Source organism: Camelus ferus, chromosome 7 (genome assembly GCF_009834535.1).
Source record: "Camelus ferus isolate YT-003-E chromosome 7, BCGSAC_Cfer_1.0, whole genome shotgun sequence".
In the NCBI taxonomy this organism is placed as follows: Eukaryota; Metazoa; Chordata; class Mammalia; order Artiodactyla; family Camelidae; genus Camelus; species Camelus ferus.
In genome coordinates this window covers 18,845,666-18,859,823 of record NC_045702.1, presented here as the reverse complement: position 1 = coordinate 18,859,823, position 14,158 = coordinate 18,845,666, and positions in this window count along the sequence as shown.

Sequence of the window (14,158 nt, the reverse complement as noted above, 5' to 3'; positions counted from 1 at the left end):
GGCCTGCCCGGAGGACACGCCCCGTTCCCGGCCGCGCCCCCGCCCTCCCCGCCCCGTCCCGGCCGCGCCGCCTCCCAAAGAGGCCGCCCCCGGGCAGAGTCCGGCGGCCGCTCCGGGTGCGCGGTGCGGGGGTGATGGGGGCTCCTCTGGGGAGCGGGCGGGTGTGGGGACCCGCGCACCTCGCGATCACCGCCCTGCCCTCAGGTGGCGTCTGCGGCAAAAGGGCGTGGTTTGAGACGGATGCGTGCCTGTCACTTAGCTGTGTGCCTCTAGCAAGCTTGTTGACCTCTCTGAACTCATCCCTCATCCATCATAAAAATAGGCTATACGTAATAACCCTGTCTCATACAGACTTGTGAGGAATGAAAGAGTCCGATTCACGTTACTTATTAGTGTTACTTGGCAGTTGCGAGAACCTTCTGGGACTGGCGCAGTGTAAGAAGTGCCCCCATGATACATACTTTATGTATTTCTCAAGAATTTAGCACAATGTCTGGAATATATTTGATAATCAATACGTATTGTGAGTGAGTGAAGGAGAGAAGACCTTACTGCAACGATCACTGGAGGGGTTATGGGGAATGGTCCGCCCTATTTATCTTTGTAAATACGTCATATTGGCTTGTACTGGGATTATATTTACTTCAAAGAACCAGAATTTTTTAAAGTTCCATTTAATTTTATTGAAATTATTCTTTAATATTACAAATTTTATGAATTGGAAAACAGTAAGTACTCCACTTCTCATTTGTATTCATTGGAAAAGCAACCCTAGGGCATCAGAGTACAAAGACACAGTGTAAGCCTTTACATAGAGTAGAACTTATAAAATGGAATGAGAAATGGTACCATCCTCACCCAGTTGCATGTTAAACTAATTGCTTAACGGTCACCGAAACCAAAAATTTAGAGTTTGTTTTTCTCCAATAATATGACTTTAAAAGAATCCAAAAGCTAGTTTAGCTCGGTAGTAAGATTTTATTTTAAAAGTAGATCAACGTTTATTTTTAAAACCTTTATATTTGAAAATAATTTTAGATTTTAGAAGAGTTGCGAAGGAAGTACAAAGAGTTTCTGCATATCCCTCATCCAAGCTCCTCCGAATGTGAAATCTTACATAATCATGGTATAACGATCAAAACTGAGAAATTAACATTGGTACATCACTGTTAACAGGCTTCATTCGGATTTCACCAGTCTTCCCATTGATGTCCTTTTCTGTTCCCAGGAACCAGTCCAGGATACCACACATCATTTAAATGTCTTGTCTCTTTAGTCTCTTCCTATCTATGGAAGTTTCTTGGCTTTCTCTTGTGTTTCATGACCTTGACACTTTTGAAAAGTATCGGGCAAGTATTTTGTTAATTGTCCCTCAGTTTGAGTTTGATGTTTTCTCATGCCTAGTCTGGGGTTATGGATTTTGGGGAAGTATGCCGCAGAGGTGAAGCGCCGTTCCCCTCCACTCCAGCAGGGGTTTCCTGACATCAGCATGACTTATTACCAGTGATGTTAACCTTGATCACTTGCTTGCTGTTGATCACTATTTCCCCCTTTCCATTGTCTATTCTTTGGAAGGGAGTCATTAAGTGGAGCCCACTCTGATGGTAGGGGCAGGGATTGGTAGATTAAACCCACCTCCTCAAGGGAAGAGCATCAAAGAATTTGTGGATATGTTAAAACCATCATAGTAATTAAGACGTATCTGTGGGGAGACACTTTGAGATACTGTGCATGAGTCCCGTTCCTCCTTAAACTTTCATCTACCAGTTTCATAATTTATCAGTGGATCTTGCCTGTAGCAATTATTACTGTGGTGTTCTCAAGGTGATTTTCTATTTTCTTCATTTTTTCTCTACATTTGTTAATTAGAATTATTCTGAAAGGAGAATTTTCCTATTTATTTACTTATTTATTCCTTCAGTCATTTGTTTATATCACTACGGACTCATGGATATTTATTTAAGTCATGGAATGTTAAGCATTGATCTGAGTCTCTACATCCTACCTCCAAATGTCACCATCATCATTATTATTATTAGATTGGGACCTGTTGTGGATGACATGGAGTGGGAACAACAACAAAAAATACGCACACTTCTATGCACAGTTATCTCCACTTTACTAAGAGGAATGTCTAGATACTGATTAGACTTGTTGAAAACTAGAAATCGTGGGGTAAGTCAACTATTTAAAGCAGCAAAAGTAACTAATAGAGGAACTAAACATGATGTGATCATCGAACTTTGGGGGAGGGTGAGAAGGGGTGGTATATGTAACCTAAATCCTCATCTTTTCACCGATAGGTCAATGATATCGGTGAACATCACTAGAGCTTTGATCATGTGATTTGGAATGACATATTTGAAACCAGAAATGCTTTAAACAGATTGCCTTTTTAAATCAGTCAAACTTGGATTAGTCTATAAATGGTATGGACAGCTGGGAGGTTTAAACAAATGTAATTGGGCCCATAGCTCACACCTTACACAAGGAACATCTCTAGACAGATCAAATATGTAGCTATGTTAAAGAAAGAAACCAATAAAGTACCTGTAGGACTTAAGGAAAAAAGTTACAAAAGGTGGGAGTAAAAACAGCCTTGTTAACCAAAAGCAGAAACCTTAGAAGGAAAGACTTACACATTCAATGACATAAAATTTTTAAAAAATCTGTTTGGAAAATTTCAGTAAGTCAAAAATTAACTGGGAAAAATATTTGGGTTCATTTCACAGTCAAAAAGCTAATTGTCCTAGTGTAGAAAGAGTTAAAAAATCAATAAAGTAAAAGGACAGAAGCCCAATGGAAACATGAGCAAATGATCCAAGCAGAACGTTCGCAGAAGTGGCCAAATAGCTGCTCTCAAACACAAAACCGCTTGTGTACACTTACAAAAATTGTGAGTTAAAATCACACAGTGAAATGTTTTCATCCATCAAGTTGGCAGAGATCAAAAAATTCTGTGACTCCGGGAGTTGGCAGGGATTCATCGAAAGTCACTGTCTCATGTAAGGGGTGGGAGTGTATACCAGTACGACCTCTAAGGAGGGCAGTTTAGCAATATCTTTCTGCGTTAAAAATGCACACACCCTTTGACCTAGCAAGTCCATTTTAAGACTTTACACTTGAAACATGTTTGCCTACATGCAATATGATGTGCTATGAGGTTATTTATTACTGCATTGTTTGTAATAGCCAAAGATTGGAAAACTACCTAAATGTTCATCCATGTGGGACAAACTCAATACAGCAATATTTATAATATTTTCAACTTTAAAAAGAATTTGAAAGCTCTTTATATATTAATATTTGATGATATCCTATCTTCTAGAAAGTAAAAAATAAGATGTAAAACAGTTCATACAATTTGCTATCTTTTTTTTAAGGGTTGAAATATTCCTTAAGTGTGTGGGTATATTTTGATAGATGGAGAGACAAAAAAACTGATAAAACTGGTTGCTTTTGAGGAGAGAAGCTAGATGACTCGGGGCAGGGCAGCAGGGACAGTTTTTGCTATATATAATGTTTAACACTTTTTGATTTTTGGTCCATGTGAGTATACTTTCTACCAATCAAAAAAGAAAAAAAAAAAACACAGGAAGGAAGAACAGAGAGGAAGGAAGGGAGAAAAAGGAAAAAAGGAAGGAAGTTGCCTTTAGGAACTTGTACTGGCTGCAGGTGGGGGTGTTGCAAGGAAAGTTATATATATGATTTATTAGCATTTGTATATTTTACTTTGATTTAAGGAAAATGTCAGTTATGAAGGCAATATAGTGGCACACATGACAGTTTTAAGATACAATATTTGCCAAGATACAGCTAGGTATTTACATCACTGGTTCTCAACGCCTGACCTTTTCCTAAGGATTTGCCAAGGGTTATGTGAAATTCTGTGCGCTAGCTTTTGCACTTAAGAAACCATACAAGATGCAAGAGAGTCAAGTTGACATTATTATGGTTCTAATCTTAGATCTGCTGTGCTGTATTAAAAGAGATAAACCTTGGCAAACCAGGTATTTTAAATATGTTAATAACAAATTTAGTTGGAACAGCTTGCAGTTCATCAGGACATAACCAGTGTGACAACTTCACAGCTGTGAACAGCTCAGATATGTCTCATTATACTCTTCTAAAATATGTACATATTGGACATGTGAACAAAAGCAAAAAAAATGGAAAAAATGAAAATAGCTGTACTGGGGATTCTACATAATTTTTCTCAGTTTCTCAGACTCCTTTCCAGGCTTTGATAATTTTTTTTCCTTTTCTTTTTTTATAAAAGAGCTTTATTGAGGTAACTGACATACGATAAACTGCACATATTTAAAGTGTAAACTTTGATAAGTTTTGACATATGCAAACACCTGTGAAAAACCATCACCACAATCAAGACAGTGAATGTGCCTGTCACCCCAAAGTTTCCTGTGTCCCTTGGCAATGCCTCCCTCCCATCCCTCCCTGCCCTCCTTCCCCAAGCAACCAGTGACCTGCTCTCTGTCACTAGAGATTAGTTTGCATGAATCGTTTTGTCACTATTAGATTCTTTTTATACATTAAAAATCTTCATGTTCCAAAATAAAGTTTAGAAGCCAGAGCCATTGTTTCCTGTTGTCACAGCTGGGAGTTTGACTCCTGGCTATTAGAGAGGAGCTTTCTTAGGGATTGATTTTACGAGCAATAAAATCACCTGTGGGAGGGACGTGCTGAGAAGGAGAGGAGAGGGAAGGAAACAGTGGGGGTGCTGAGTGAGGGAGACGCTGGGCTGTGATGCTGTCTCAACAAAGGCCTCAGCCAGTCCCCATGGAATTCTGAAGCTGAGATGGCCCTTCAGAGTTGCCCCAAGTTGGGTGAGTTGGCTGGGCCTTCACACCCCGCCTCTCCTGAGATGGGGGTCATGGCTGGAAGGGGATCTGTGCTGTGTATCCCAGGACCCCTGATATACTCATTCTGACATTTCTCTCATCCTGGAGACTTCTTTGAAAATAATATTATTAGAGAAACACATTTTAAATTGTGGAAAGGGAAGGGGTGTTGAAATAGTTTTAGAGGGTTTTTTTTGTTTGTTTTTTTTATTTTAGAATTTGAAAGGACAATGAGAAAAATTATTAAACTGAGGTCTGAAAAAATGATTCATTTGTTCATAGATTCACATTTTCATTCCACTAGTGCAGACTTTCTCAACCTCAGCGCTATTGACACATTGGACTGGATGATTCTTTGTTGTGCAGGGGCCGTCCTGTGCATTGTAGGCTGTTTAGCAGCATTTCTGGCCTCTACCCGCTAGATGGCGGTAGCATGCTCCAACCGCCGTTGTGACAATAAGTGAAAGAAAACAAAGGGCAAAAGACTCCCTGTTACATGATTCCATTTATATGAAATTTCCAGAGAAGACGGAAGGCAGATCGGTGGTTTCTGCTGGGAGTCGGAGTGGGAGTGGGGATTGACTGAAAATTGGCAGGAGGGAGCTTTTTGAGATAATGGAATTACTAGATGTGTCCTGAGCGGTTAGACTCACCCCATTGATTGGATGTACCACATTTTATTTATCCATTCACCAGTTGATGGGCCTTTGGATTATTTACAGTTGTTGGCCATTATGAACAATGCTGCCATGAATACAAGTCTTGATGTGAACAAATTTTCCTTTCTCTTGGATAGATACCTGGCAGTGGAATGAGTGAGTCTATCAGTAAGGTTGTGTTAAACTTTTTAAGAAACAAACTTCTCCACAATGGCTGTCCAGGTACTATTATCACCATGGTTCCTGTTTTATTGTTGGGGAGACTGAGGCATGGAGCAATTCATAAGCTTGCACAAAGTCATAAAACCTGTAAGTGGTGGAGGTGGGAACTGCACCTATGCAATCTGGAGCTGGCCTCTGGGAACTTGCCACTAGACTTTGGTGGCCAGTTCCTGGGTTGGAAATTGTCCTCGGTTTCAAAGAATACACCTTGTCTATTTTCCCTTACCAGATTTTGATTCCAACTTCTAGACAACATGTTATTCAGCTCTGTCCATGGGAACTGAGCCCAAAGGAATGTCTGTGATATCCTTTTCCTTCTTGACTTCCAAGGTCATTCGCTAAGCAAATTTCAGGCCACTTAAGTATTTTTATTTTCGTGTTCCTTCCGTGAGAAAAACGAACAAACCTCATGAGTATTTTGCAGCTGGGATTTGTAAACTCTCCAGTGACCAAGTCTTTTTCTTGGACGAAGAACCGCCTCCTTAGGACAAAATAACACTCTTGTTACTGAGTCAATGTGTGTACCTGGTGGATTTGTTTTTTTTTTTTTTTTAATGCAGCAGCTGGTAGCCTACAGTGCAGGTGCCAATGATGGCACGTGGGCCAACTTTCAGCCATTCACGGGTCAGTTGCTCAAAAGACCCTTTGCATCTGACTGGTTATTACTTCTTGATTTTAAAGACCAGCACAGACATCACTCCCTTCTGCTTCCAAAATCTGAAATGGTCACCACTGTCTGCACCCTTCCTTTGCTGAGGATTACAAAAAAAACTCCCCAACATGCTCTAAACAAACCAGTGAGGAGATGCATTTTTATGCCTTTGTGTTAACGAACACAAGGTTGACAATATGCAATTTGGGGGATTGTTCCTAAGGAGATATGAACTCTCTTGAGAGAGGCTTGATCAGAGTTAAGGTTATGGCGTGGTTCTGCTGGGGTCTTAGGGTTCTAATAACAGACTCTTAGGGATGGGTGTTCTCTAGGTGTCACCATTCTGCAAGTGTAACTTGCCCAAAGTCATACAGGCTGTTAAGAGGGACAACTGTGGTCCTAACTCAGATCCCAAATTTTAGACCCCAAACCACTGTGCCCCAAGATTCCTATCCTCCAGAATCCCTTTGTGAACCCGCAGGCTAAGCTCTATGTCTCTCTTCTGGGTTCTCACATGGCCCTCTGCGTTCTCTTACCATGCCCAAGTCACAGCTCACTATGATCATACATACAAATCCCCACCCTTATTTTTCTAATTTTATTTTTCTCCCCCACTCTGGATCCCCTACTCATATCATTATGGATAATAATCACGCCACCATCACTTAGCGAGCACTTACTGACAGGCATTCAGTACTTTTTATTAGCTCTGTTAATCCTCACAAAAACCCCATTAAGTAGCTACTCCTATTATCTCCCACTCTTCAGATGAAGAAACTGGTTAAACAGAGAGGTTAAGAGACTCGCCCAAGGTGACAGCCAGCAAGCAGCAGAGCTCGGATATGAACCCAGATGCTCCAGCTCTGGAAACTGTGGGCTTAACTGCCCATTACACACCTTTCCCAGAACCACTGCTGTGGCCAGTGATGTCCATGGACATCCCAAATAAGCATATTACTGTTCTGTGTGTGAGGTGTTTTCCATAAACATAGGAGGTATTGATCTGGTTCTGCTTCTTTGTCTCGACACCCGCTCCATGGGCTGTTTGTATATCTAGCTCACCACTCCTGACTGTCTCATGCTGTCCCGCACTGGGCATCCACTGTACCTTGCTCACCTGCTCTCCTCTCTTGGGGTGCCATCAGCTCCTACGTCCACAAACCACACTGTGGGGAGCATCCTCATCTATGTCCCCTCATGAACTTGTGCTAGAGTTTCTCTTAGGAAGTTCCCCAGGAGTGGGTCTCTGAGTCAAAGCATATGGGAATCTATTATTTCACCACATACTGGCAGATTGCTCTCCAGAATGACGCACCATTTCACACCTCTGCCGGCAGCACCAAGCTTTTCCTTTCTTCACATCCTCGCCAACATTTGGTAATTTTTGGCTATTCTGATGACTGTGAAATAGTATCTTTTTTTTCTTTTCTCTTGCCCTCTCTTAGTTTTTTTGTTTGTTTGTTTGTTTGTTTTCAAATTGAAGAATAGTCAGTTTACAATATTGTGTTAACTTCTGATGTACAGCATAGTGATTTAATTATACATATTAAGTACCTTGGTTTAATTTGGATATTTCTGGTTACAAGTGAGGATGAGCATCTCTCCTGTTGTCAGGTTTTTTTTTTAACTTTTTTTTTATTGATTTATAATCATTTTACAATGTTGTGTCAAATTCCAGTGTAGAGCACAATTTTTCAGTTATACATGAACATATATATATTCATTGTCACATTTTTTTCTCTGTGAGCTACCATAAGATCTTGTGTATATTTCCCTGTGCTGTACAGTATAATCTTGTTTATCTATTCTACAATTTTGAAATCCCGTCTGTCCCTTCCCACCCCCGGCCCCCCTGGCAACCACAAGTTTGTATTCTATGTCTATGAGTCTATTTCTGTTTTGTATTTATGCTTTGCTTTTTTATTTTTTATTTTTTTAGATTCCACATATTTTTCTTTCTCTTTCTGGCTTACTTCACTTAGAATGACATTCTCCAGGAGCATTCATGTTGCTGCAAATGGCATTATGTTGTCAGTTTTTATGGCTGAGTAGTATTCCATTGTATAAATATACCACCTCTTCTTTATCCAGTCAGCTGTTGATGGACATTTAGGCTGTTTCCATGTCTTGGCTATTGTAAATAGTGCTGCTATGAACATTGGGGTGCAGGTGTCATCCCGAAGTAGGGTTCCTTCTGGATATATACCAAGGAGTGGGATTCCTGGGTCATATGGTAAGTCTATTCCTAGTCTTTTGAGGAATCTCCATACTGTTTTCCAGTGGCTGCACCAAACTGCATTCCTACCAGCAGTGTATGAGGGTTCCCCTTTCTCCACAGCCTCTCCAGCATTTGTCACTTGTGGATTTTTGAATGATGGCCATTCTGACCAGTGTGAGGTGATACCTCATTGTAGTTTTGATTTGCATTTCTCTGATAATTAATGATATGGAGCATTTTTTCATGTGCCTATTGATCATTTGTATGCTTGTTTAGGTCTTTTGCCCATTTTTGGATTGGGTTGTTTGGTTGGTTCTTATTAAGTCGTATGAGCTGCTTATATATTCTGGAGATCAAGCCTTTGACGGTTTCATTTGCAAAAATTTTCTCCCATTCCGTAGGAAGAATCAATATTGTTAAAATGGCCACACTGCCCAAGGCAATCTACAGATTTAATTCAATCCCTATCAAATTACCCAGGACATATTTCACAGAACTCGAACAAATCATAATAAAATTTATATGGAACCATCAAAGACCTAGAATTGCCAAAGCATTGCTGAAGAGAAAGAAAGAGGCTGGAGGAATAACTCTCCCAGACTTCAGACAATCCTGTTGTCCGTTTGAGTCTCCTCTGCACATTTGTGTGTGCGTGAGTGTTTTCCTAGCTAGTGGTCTCCTGCTTCTTTTAGATGTTGTAAATGTCTTCTCCCAGACTGTTATCTGTGCCTTTCATTGAATGAAACTCCAATCAATTTTTGAGCTTTTGGGATCTTGTTTAATAAACCATTCCCTACCCTTTGCTCACAAATTTATCCTATATTTTTTCTGTTAATTAAAAAAATTTGCCTCCCACATTTAGATCTTTTAGCCATTTGGATTTACCTTTGTGTCAAGGAAGAGTAAGGGATCCAACTTTATTTGCCTCCAAACAGTGAGCCTCATTCCCAGCCACTTAATGAATAATCTGTCCTTTGCTGATTTATATGTGGTTCACATTTTATCATATTTTAAGTTCCCATGGATAAATGAATCCATTTTAATGCTCATTTTCCTGTTCTATTAGTTTAACTATAACTTAGTAGTCTGCCTTAATATCTGGTAGATGTTAGTATGCCTTACTATCTAGTAGATGCCTTTATTCTTCTATATAAGTTTTAAAAGTCAGATGTTGAGTTCATTAAAAAAGTTAATATTTTATTCTGAAAAGATCTAGTAGATTTGTTGATAGATAAGTTCCTTGCTTCTATATGATTCTTATTTACCTTTGTATCCTTCCTGCCTGGCACAGTATCTCACATTTACAGTAGCTCAGTAAATATTTATGGAACTGAACTATTATTCAACTGATTTCTGGTCTCCTTTCTGGGCAGGGACATCAGTGATGTGATAATGGAGGTCATGTTTGAATCTACCTTGTCTTCTTTTGAGTGAGAGGAGAGAGATGTGGAGAGCAAATACCAGGGAGCTGACCAACACATTTATGCCAGTTTGAAGGTGACAAACAGACAGTTGTGGCTTTGGTTTGATTTCTTATAATTACTAAACAAGATTAGCAACTCAATTGAAAATAGCTTCTTCATAGAGTTTTAGAGGTGGCTACACTCAAGGGTCAATTCCTCATGGATTTTCAAAGGAATATATGAAGCTTAAACTGGGAGATGAAAGAGGAGAAACATTTTGTCAGTTAATTCCTGTGATGAAATTAATGACTTGGTGAATGCGGAATCGCAGATACCTCTACGGGAAGGGTTTGTGCTTCAGAAATGAGGAGGGTGTCATCTAGTGGCAATAAATCAGTATAACACTATTTGATTTTCTGTCCCAAGTAGTAACAGGAAATGCATTGTGTCTGCAGTAGGCTAGCCACTAGTCTAAGAATTTTGCACATTACAGCAGTAACTCCATGAGATAGAGATATTTATTACTCCTATTTAGAGATGAGGAAATTGAGGCTCAGAGGAGTCAGGTAACTTGCCGAAGGTCACAGAGTGTTGAATGTGTTGAAATCCGGACTGTAAGGCTCTGGAATTGGTGTGTTCAATCTTTTTGCTGTTTTGCCTGAAAGGAAGAGGGTGTGGTGTGTTGGAGTTGGTGCCTACTGGCGAGAGGGTACGGACGGTGTGCCTTTCTTCCCAAGGGCCTATCCAGCGATACCTCATTGGTAGTTTGAATTTCATCATGGTGGGAGTGTTTACGCAATGGAAATCAGAAAATTATGCACATCAGGGCTTCTCCCTCCCTCCCTCCCTCCTTTCTCTCTCTCTCCTTTTCCTTCTATCTCTTCTAGGAAGCCAATTTGCCAACACACCCTGGGTAAGAAGGATTGAGAATACAGAGATACAACCCTAAGCTTTCTTTAGGAAAGCTGGAAAAGAAATTTGGAAAGTAATTAAAACCTAGTTTGTGGGGGAAAAAAAGGATAAAGAGATCTTAAGACTTTTCTTCTTGATTTTTGTATGGGAACAAAAACAGGTAGTTTACGACTAATGTGGAACTCCTTAAAATGAGGAAAGGCTTACTAAAGAGTAATGTGAAATTGTTCAACTGCTTTGTAAGAAAAGAAAAGAAAAAAAAATAGTTGCAGGGTCTGTGTTGCAGAGCACACATTAAAAATGGCCAAAGAATAATAATCACTCTAAAAGAGCTATTTCAAGCAATAATTACCTACTCAGGAAATGATGGGGAATTTCTAATGGCTGTTAATGTAAGAATCACTTACCATGTGGCAAGAAAAGCCTGCTGTTTCTCCAAGCTTCAAATGGAAACATTCTTTAACGGGAAAACAATGTCTTAATTCACTCTCTTAAAAATTTTTAAATAGGTTAATAAAATACAAAAAAAAAAAAAGGCCAAAGAGACTGAAGAGTCAGGAAAAACAAGCAGAATTAATTTTAGAGGAACTTAAGCTAAATACAGCAGGACCCACTTACCCACTGTTGAAATGGGGAGAATAGGATTGAAAGAGCTAAAATCGGAGAACAAACACATTTATGCCAATCAGATCACAGGCTGAGAATGGCCGTGGCATTTAGAGGAAATGACAAAGTTGCTATAATCTCCTACTTTAGAACCCACAAAATCTGTCGAGCTGAAGTTACTAGAAATATTTAAATCATAGAATAACCCTTCTCAAAAGTTTTCAACAGACAGTGCTGGCAAAATGTCGATGGTCCTTGAGGCTGAGATACATAGAGGGTCTTTGTACTGTTTCTCTACTTTTCTGTATGTTGGAAATTTTCTTTCTTTTTCTTTTTTTTTAAATTGAAGTATAGTCAGTTTACAATGTTGAGTCCATTTCTGGTGTACAGCATAATAGCTTACACATACATATAAATATGTATATTCGTTTTCATATTCTTTTTCATTATAGGTTACTACAAGATATTGAATATAGTTCACTGTGCTCTACAGTATAAACTTATCATTTATCTATTTTATATATAGAAGTTAGGAAATTTTCCATAATTAAAATTTAGAAAGAGAACCAAGCCATTAAGCTCTGTAAATGACTATATTCAGTAGAGTTAATAAAATAAAGCATAAATATCTATCAGAAAAGGTCGGCCTGAGGTGCAGTGCTGAGGGCTTTGTGTGCCAGTTCGAGGATCTATGGGTAACAGAAAGCCCCTGAAGGGTTTTAAGCAGGTGGCATGTGTGCGCACGTGCGAAATTCATGTGCATAAATTTGCTTGTAAAGGAATGGAACTGGAGAGAGCGTCATGGCTGCAGTTGAAAGGTAATAATTGAAATCTGAACATGGCCTCAGTCATCTGGGTGGTGCTAGGGTGACCTACTGCTCTGGTTTGCCCAGATCTGAGGGTTTTCCTGAGATGCAGGACTTTCCGTTTTGAACCTGGATGATTGGTACCTGAGCGGTGGCAGCAGATGAAGTGTACAAATTGTGAGTGAGTTCTGTTTGAAGAGTGTTGATGGATAAGGAAAAAAACAAAACAAAACAAAACAAAAAAAACAGGCAGCTGAACAGATCCTAAAGTCAAAAGTGGAGAGTTTTAAAAGAGGGAGTGGTCATAATGTCCCCCATGCCATGGGGGACCAGAGAGGATGGACACTCAGGCTGTGGGGTCCGACTTTTTAGAATAACTTCTTCAGCTCAGGACTTGCCAGACACGTTCTTCAGTTACTCAGCCTTTGGAAACAAAAAACAAAACAAAAATTTCTGCCATCAGGTACAATGAACATAATCAGTGCCAGAAAATTAAATCGTATAAGTATTTTTAGACATAAGAATACAAATAAAGGAATTAATTAGTTAAGTAATTTATCACGATACAGTAAAATGCCAAGGGAAAGGCACTTAGTCATTTAACAATTTGATTGTTCACACAAAGGTTAAAGCCATCTCTTGCAGTATTTGGAGATACTTAAGTTTTTGTACCTTAAGATAAACCTCATGTTAAATTGAACAAATCTTAGTCAAAAATATAAATATAAAACATAAACACATAGCTAACTTAGTACTCTCCAGAGCAAATTATTTCACCCTCCTTGCTCATCATAATTAATTGATGGATTGAGTGCAATTAGCCTTTGTCCCACTGCATTATGAAGGAGGTCCTGGGCCAAGGTTTCCAGAAGAGAAAGATGAGTTAGTCTTCCAATGTGATAATGGCCATATTTCTTTTGTCAGAAGGCTGCCCCAGGCAGCGTGGAGAGCAGACTTCAGGCTATATTTTCTTTTAGGTTTACAGCTTGGACTTTGGGGCTTATTCACTGAGGTTGTCTGGGCACTGACTCCCTGGAGTGTCTGCTCAGACACACCTCAACCAGAGACCCACAAAGTCACACGGCCTTTCCTTTCTGGTACCTCCATCCCTTTGTGGCCAGAGCTTACCTACTTTATCTCCTCCCTGTTGCTGTCTCCACGTACTCCGTGGGTGCAGAGAGAGCTTCACCCACTTCTACTTCCTGATGACGCTCACTGCCTGTTAGGACCGGCTCAGGTTAGGCTGGGACCCTGAGATAGAATGCTCACTGCTAGGGCAGGGAATCGGGAGGTGGCAGGCAGGGAGTGAGGGGGTGGGGTAGGAGTTAAGCTGAGGTTCCTCCTGTCTCCACCCTCGACAAAGGATACAAACCCAGCTTCTGTCTTCCATGCCCCCCCCCCCCACTGGTCTCCTGACAGGTACTCCATCATTCCTTGGGGAGCCAGGTCGTGGCTAGGAGGAAATGTTGGAAGGTGCCTTCCAAGTGGCTAGTCTGAGTTTTCCAGGACATTTTTTCTGGACCTTGAATCCATAGGCAGGCACATTTTTCTCCCTGTATCTATGAGTAGAATGTGAATTGAGGTTCTATTCCATTGAGAAATGAGATGAGATTAGAAACCAGACTGGGATTCTACGAGGCCTCCTGTCTTTTCCTGGAGCCTAATCACCACCCTCTCTCTGCTAAGCGTATCTATCACTCGTGGTCCCAGGTGCACTCAGGGCCACCAGCCATGGTATATTATCTAGCATCTGGTTTGAATAAACCATGGATTTATTTGCAGTCTCTGAGGGCTCTGGGCAGGACATGCAAACAGCAGCTT